Source organism: Cygnus atratus, chromosome 1, assembly GCF_013377495.2.
Source record: "Cygnus atratus isolate AKBS03 ecotype Queensland, Australia chromosome 1, CAtr_DNAZoo_HiC_assembly, whole genome shotgun sequence".
NCBI lineage: Eukaryota > Metazoa > Chordata > Aves > Anseriformes > Anatidae > Cygnus > Cygnus atratus.
The window spans coordinates 45,256,698-45,262,354 of NC_066362.1; positions in this window are offsets into that span (position 1 = coordinate 45,256,698).

Below are 5,657 nucleotides of genomic sequence, written 5' to 3' on the forward strand. Positions count from 1 at the left end.
CATGGGGCCATGTCAGCCCTCGAGGACAGTCTTGTTGACGTGAAGCACCGCTGACATTTCTGTGCTGGGTCAGTTACCAGCCCTGCCGGGGTTACAGGCAGGAGTCTGCTGAGCTTTGTGGTACTGTTACCCTTGCACAACTTTGACGTGAGTCAAGAAAGGAATCAGGTCTTTCCTGCTGCTCTCTCTCTCACTCTGGATCTTGGTGACAGGGCTTAAGGTGATGGTTCAATGTGAAATATTTGCCTGATATTCTTGAGCCTCCTGGAAAATAACTGCTTTGAATTTCAGTTCACTCTTGGGGTAAATTTTTTATTTGGGAAGAGCACTGTTCCCCCGGACATGCTTGTTGTTCTCCTTTTTTTTTTTTTTTTTTTTTTTTTAAGTCATTAAACGTACAAGGAGGTAGGTACTGTAGGATCATTGCAGGGTGCATCAGATTGAAAGAAACAGTGGATCTTTTTTTGTAGCACAGGAGATGTACTTATCTTCATCTGGTTGCTTTGCAGAACTGAGCCTGAGAGCATATTTATTTTGCTGGTTTTGTCGTATATATTTGCTTTCATTAAGCCACTCATTCTTTGGTTACCTGCATCTACTCCTGTGTGCTCACTGTTGGAAGCTACAAGAGTGTCTTTGGAGATGGGTGAAAGCAAACCACTAATATCTTGCTCTTTACTCCCTGCCTCACTCTTCTGCCTTGTCTTCCCCTTACGGATCTGGCCCTCATGATGAAGTGAGCTATCTGGGCTCTTTATTCAGTGCCATGTAGCAGAACCACTTGCTGGCCCAAGGCCACTCTTGTACTGGGCTGGGTGTACTGTGGCAAAGATGTAAATGGAAGAAGATGGCCCTCTTTGCTGTACTGGGCAAGAGAGAAGGCTGCACCTGCAGTTGCCACTGCTGTTATGTGTGGGGCTGTGAGCTGAAACCTGCTATAGCCGTTTGTGTTCGTGTAGTCCCTGTTGTCATTCTGGGGATTCACTTGCAAGATTGGGCCAGATCAGGCCAGAGCACGTTGTTTGTTTTGTCGTGGGCAGAGTCCACTGTGCAGTCCCCAGGTAGGGAAGGGATTACATAGGCTGTAGTTTGGTAAAGTCTCGTCCATGGCTGCAGGGCACTGGATGGCTCATCCTCTGGCGGGGCTGCCAAGAGGAGGTGAACAGCACACCCATCCTTGACCATGTACTTCTGGCTTGGAAGGGTAAAAACCACCATAGCTTCCTTATCCTGTCTGCTTTCTGGTACAACAGGGACTAGACTCTTTGACCCACTGTGTTGTTTTTGCACTGCAGACTTTCTGCTACGGGTATACATAGGTGTTCAAAACTTGTCTACAGCAATGGAACCAAGTTGGGTAATAAAAGTCATTGCAGGAAAGCCCAGCTGTGAAGCTTATAAAGCAGTCATGCTTGAGACTTAAATCAAACAGTGACAGTGTGTCTTAAACACTCTCTAGAAGTTATGCTACAGTTGTACCTTGTGCTGAGCTGCTATAATTTGGGGTTTGACACAGTGCTAGTTTATCTATGCTGATTTGGGCCTTTTAGCTCTTAATCTATTCTGTGCCCCAGTGACAGTGGGCATTTGATGATCTCCTGCATAAGATGAGCTGACAAGATCAGAAAACATTAGGAAGAAAAAATGGGAGCAGACCTTTCCTAGAGGAGTACAGACCAGATAGACCCTGCATGGCTTGCCACCAGGAGTGCATCTCCATCAGCTAACCCAGTGCACAATGACATGATGAAGGCAGGCTTCCTCTCTGCCTCCTGAAACATGGGCTTGCACAATCCAGTGCAGAGTTTAGGGCCAGCCCCTTGTCTCTCATTCCTCTGCTGCAGTGCTGTGATCAGGTTAGTGTCAGAACACTGTGCAGAAGGGCTGTGAGCAAGCAGAATAAATCCCAGGTGTTACATCTTGTGTCCCCATATCTAAGATCTGATGTGAGATGATCAATAGCATGCTGAATAAAGTATTCTGGGATTCTGGACAGAGGCCTCTGTTCTGGAACTGTCCTAGTCTCCCTGACAACTAGCCCACTGAGTGAATGAGCTGGCTATGCTTCCCAAACCTCAAATGGTTAAGTGCAGCCCATGCAGCCTTGTGTCTTGACTTCATGACATTGACTTCATTTTGTGCTGCAAAATAGTTTTTGAGTCTTGGAGTAAAATAATTTGTAGTTACCAGGTACTTTCGGCCCACAGATCTGATCAAGGGTAAGTAGTGGTATCTCCACTCTGCTACAGAGAACAAAATGTAGTGAAAAGGTCTGGTGTCCCTCTGTGTGTCTCTGCTTAGTGGCACATAGTAAGCCATGAACAAAAGAGAAGCCTATTGCAAGCCCTTGTCTTATGTACCTTCTGGTATGGCTACAGCACTCCCAACCCACATGCTGAACTCCCATCTGAACCTGTTCCTCAGGAGGGTGACCAATTGCTGTTTTATTAAACAGCATCAGTATGGCCTATGTTGCACTACTCTGTGCTGAGATCCCTGTTTGCACTGTTGTTGATACTGCCTTAAACTGTCCTGGGTGACCTGTGGCTTCTACCTGTTCTGTTCATGGAGAGAAGACTAATCTTTGCAGTTATCATAGTTAAGAAAAAAATGTAGCATCATGGAGTTTTTTCTCAGTACTTTGAATTCACATAATTTATTAAAACAGAGAAAGCACATAAGTCATTGCTTGAAGTTACTATTTGAGCACTGAGCAGTTGTTTAATTTTGGTATGAAGTGAAAGTTTGGGCCAGATGATATCTGTGGGTCCACAGTCATGTCAAGATGAGTTTTTACTGGGGAAAATACCTTGCTGTAAGAGGCAAACATTTTTAAACTTTGCAGATGACCCTTACAACTGTCCCTTTTCTTGTTAGTTCACCTCCCGTGATTGCTGCAGAGCTCAAAAGTGACTCTTCCTGCTTTGCTTTTTTCTATATGCTTGTTACTTTAATTGGCATCACTAATTAAAACAGTTAATTTTGAATAATATTTTCTCTGGGATTATATACTGTCCTCAGCTAGTTGGACACAGAGCCAGGGCCTTGTGTAAAAGCAGCAAGACAATTCTCAGGGTTTCCATCACGCTCCTGCACCTTGATCCTTCATCTCTCCCAGCTAAAAACTCACCCAACAATGAAATGAAAGATGGCCAAGCCCATTAATTCCACAGGAGTGGGAGCACTCCGCAATGTCCAAATTACATGCAGCATCTGGCAGGGTCAAGAGAAAAAGCAAGTGGGAACATTAAAAAGTGAACTAAATACACAACAGGAAGAATAATTGACTATGTAAATACACAAAGGATTCACAGAGAGAAAGTAGTGATGGATCCTGGCCCTTTTATTTTACATTTACTTTTGCTTGTACTCAGCTGGTCTGTTTGCTTTCTGAACAAATAAGGGAAACAGAAAAAAAATCATGAACGCCAAGCAGCAAATATTTCATATGCATAATTTATTTTAAAGTTTATTGCGTCACATTATACAAGCATTAAACATGGCTTTATGTTGATGATTTTTTTAAAGTGTGAAAACTTGACATTCTTCTTCATAGGATTTTTTTTCTATTTACAAATAAACAATCTCTCTACATACTTTATATATATATTATATATATATGGTAAATAACATAACTTCCATCTGAAAGACTTTAAATAAAGAAAGAACTGATTTGTAAACAGGGTTTCAGTTGTAATATTTGGTGATCTGAACACAGATGATGTTCTATACTTAGGCTTTTTCTTTTGTCAAAGTATCCAGGTTGTTCATTTACATTTCTTCTAAGATTTGTAAAACCAATATGGGACAGAATGCAAAAAACGTAGCAAACAGGCTGAAAAACAGTCCCAATATACAATTTTTTCCTTGGTTTTAAAAACTGGCGTGTAACTGCTCATGAAGTACATGCTTGCTGTCAAGAGTGGTCTATTGAGATCAATCTATGCTGATTGCAGGATGATTTCACAGTAAATCCTTTGATGTGTGCTGTCCTGCTTGCTATGGAAAATGTTTGTGACATGCATTGAGGTTGCACTTTTTCTCATTCCTTTGAAGGTAGTGCTCTCGTGGAGCTTGAGTAAGTAAACAACATATAGGACCGTCACCTGGAGGTTTAAACAAAACCCATCATCAGATCAGAAAGAAGGGAATGACATAAATTTGCTATCTAGAGACCATTTAAAATTCCATTTATTATTATTAGCCTATTGCTTGTATTATATTTTCCTAATTAATGAAATAAATAGAAAGAGGTTGTCTTTCCTGAGTGTTCCGCTACATAGCTTTGAAGGACTAAAGGGAAATCTATTCTGCAGCACTGAAACATCAGTGGGGTGACTGGTCAACATTAAGTGACAGAAATATACTCAGGAACTGCCAGGGAGGTCAGAGCCCCTTTCAGCATCATGCTCAACACAAGCTTGGTAAACAGCCAACTCACATTCTCGGTTCGAACAGAACAGGACGCAACCTCTAGCAAGGTAGTGTCATGAAAATTCATCACAGTGTAGCTATGTTGAAAACTTCTATCAAAAGCAATTAGTATGTATTGTATTTTTGATGCACTTTATTTGTTTTGACACATTATATTGCTGTGATTCCTCCAGAGTGGAAGTCAACTTATATTCTACTAGATTTCAGTTCAGTTCTGGGAAGTTACTGAGATCTCCAGTGACAAAGCTTTATCTTACTGCAGGAGTTGGCAAAGCTTTGCACTCATTTGGGTGAGACTGATTTTATGCATGACTCACAACTCATTTTACTACTTAGCAAACAGTTCCTAAGCTAGTCATCTGTTAATTTAGATATTAAACAGAGGGTATGCAATCTAATCCTATTGATCATGTAAATTTGGTCTGAATGTGATTTTGCATGGTGATCCTGCTTGAGAGTATCCAGATTGCAAGTGCAATAGACACCCGTAGGTGGTGGATGGTAGATACTAACCCATCTGGCATGTGTGTATCAAAGGATGCCATTGCCTAACCTCCATCCCCTATTTACAGAGACAGAATATCCCCATTTCTGTACTGCCCATATGCGCTGTGTCCACAGCTGCTGAAGCAAAGATGAACAAACAAGTTCACTTGCTTGTTAGGCAGAAATACACCCCATAACCGTTAGTTGTCTTCCTCATTTATTTTGGCACAAAGTCAACACAGAACAGATTCATCCTGAAACCCCTTCAGTGACTACACTGCCTCATGGGAACATCAAGCTTGTACCAGGAGCACCTGATAATGGGAGCTGCTGTGGCATTTATCCTCTTCAAGTAGGATGACGGTCACTACTGGAGGATGTACCTTATTGCAAGGAAGCAAAGGGTAGGCAGGCAGTGGCTCTACAGAGATCAGGGTGCAAACATTTTCTTCCACTAAGACATATTACCTTTTATTAAAACTTTCTTCCCCATAGAAGTAGCACAGTTCTACCCTGCAGTGGAAAGAAGTTAATGGATCTAATTTGGCAATATGTGCAAGTGGTCCTGATGTCTTGTGGAGTCCGAGGCATCCGTCCACAGGGTCATGCACTATGTGGTCACTCCAGAAGGGCAAATTCTAGCCCTTCTGTCAAATGGTTTCTAGAGGAACTTGTAGGAACAATTTGCTGATTTTTCCTCCTTTTTAAACACCTTCAGACTAACAAGGTCAATATTC